Consider the following 2,011-nt stretch of genomic DNA (forward strand, 5'->3'; position numbering starts at 1 on the left):
AGCAGTGATGACTGATACACTTGAGTGGTTAAAAAAAAGGTATGTAAGTCAGAGTAGAATTATGCAAGAGGTAAATATGAAGTTTTCCTGCCACAGGGTGCACACCGAGGAAGTTTTACAGCTATACAATACATGCAGGGAGAGTGGGGAGGGAGAAGTTCAGAACGTACCAATAAATTAAATTCAGTGACACTATGAAATATGTAGTGCTGGCCGTTTATTGGCAAGCCAGTAATTATGCAATATGTCTGTTTAATCTTCAGGGTACTGTGGAGCAGCTTCCATCTGCAAGTTGTTTTCTACTTATGCTGCTTCCACATCAACAATGACTATGAAACTATTAATATTGAAAGTAAGGACAGCAGGTGCATACTATGCATCAGATGGACACACGCAGTCTCCAGCAGGAAGCAAGGGCAGCCAGAAGAACAAGCTGTTTGTGGTGTCTGATCTGACCTCTTTGCAGTATTTCAAGTGAGACTCTTTTTCTGAGCAGCAATGAATACGCTCAGATATTGCTTCTTTGCTGTCATGGTTCTCAGTGTTTCACTTACATTTGTTCTCTATGCTGTTAATTTGCATGCACAAAAATCTCTTAGGAGGCTAAACTTCTCGACGAGTTCAACTTTAGCAGAAGCCTGTAAAGCACTTGTTGAAGATAAGGTGCCCCTTCTGAAGGAAAACACTTTAAAAATGTCATTCACAGAATCCAGTTGCACGGAGTACATCACGCAGAACCACTACATCACCTGCGCCCTCTCAGCTGAGGAGGCCGCCTTCCCCATTGCCTATGTCATGACCCTGCACAAGGAGTTCGAGACCTTCGAGCGGCTCTTCAGGGCAGTGTACATGCCCCAAAACATCTACTGCGTCCACGTGGATGCCAAGGCGCCTGCCCCCTTTCAGCGGGCAGTGCGGCACCTGCTGGGCTGCTTCCCCAACGCCTTCCTTGCCTCCCGGGAGGAGCGGGTGGTCTACGGCGGCGCTTCCCGCCTGCGGGCCGACCTCCACTGCATGAGAGACCTGCTGGCCTCGGCCGTGCCCTGGCGCTACCTGCTCAACACCTGCGGCCAGGACTTCCCCTTGAAGACCAACCGGGAGATCGTCCAGCTGCTGAAGGGCCTCGGGGGGAAGAACATCACCCCTGGGGTGCTGCCGCCCCCCCATGTCACTGCCCGCACCAAATATGTGCACAGGGAGCAATTATACCCTTTCTTTTCTTTTATGCTGTGGACATTTTTGCGCAAAGCGCCCCCACCCCACAACCTGACCATCTACTTTGGCTCTGCATACGTGGCCATCACCCGGCCCTTTGTGGAGTTTGTGCTGCAGGACCAGCGTGCCATCAATCTGCTGGCCTGGTCCGAGGACACCTACAGCCCTGACGAGCACTTCTGGGTGACGCTCAACAGGATCCCCAGTGAGTACGCCTTCACTTTTGTTTTCTGTAGATACACACGTACTTGCATGGGTGTGCACGTGCACGTACACATAGAGAGACATATATCTGAGGCTGATGTTGAGAAAGCCTAGAGGAAAAATTTAATCAGGTCATAACTGATACAAAAAGCTGATCTATCAAATAAGCTTACTCGCTCTTTTGGACCATTGAGGAAGAGATGACTGCGCCGTGCAGGATGTGCATTACTGTTCTGCATCTGAGCAGCAAGAAGCCCAGGGAATCCAAGTTCAAATTGAAATCTTTGGACATTTCAGTTGGTTTAAGCCTTTTACCTGTAAAAAATGAGATAAAAAAGGAGAAGGAATAAAATTTAAAATATGTAAGCTATGTAAGCATTGTAGTAAAGGTGTTTTCTACAAGATATTAATTTTGCTGGGGGGAATTTTATGTTTCCACAAATAGAACTCAGTTCCTTCCTCTCTGTCTGTTAGTCCAGAGTCAGAAAATCTGAGTTCAAGCTAGAATCTGCTTCTAGTCTTCATACGCAACAGCTCTCCCATAACACTTGCAAAAAAAAAAAAAAAAAGTACTCATAACTACTGCTTAAAC

General features: G+C 47.1%; 1 pseudogene; it reads left to right on the top strand.

Moving 5' to 3' along the window:
• The first annotated feature begins 531 nt into the window (after positions 1-531).
• Positions 532-1,533, top strand: LOC147414971 (N-acetyllactosaminide beta-1,6-N-acetylglucosaminyl-transferase pseudogene; annotated as a pseudogene).
• The last annotated feature ends 478 nt before the right edge of the window (positions 1,534-2,011 follow it).

The sequence above is a fragment of the Leptosomus discolor genome, chromosome 8, assembly GCF_034619465.1.
Source record: "Leptosomus discolor isolate bLepDis1 chromosome 8, bLepDis1.hap2, whole genome shotgun sequence".
Taxonomy (NCBI): domain Eukaryota; kingdom Metazoa; phylum Chordata; class Aves; order Leptosomiformes; family Leptosomidae; genus Leptosomus; species Leptosomus discolor.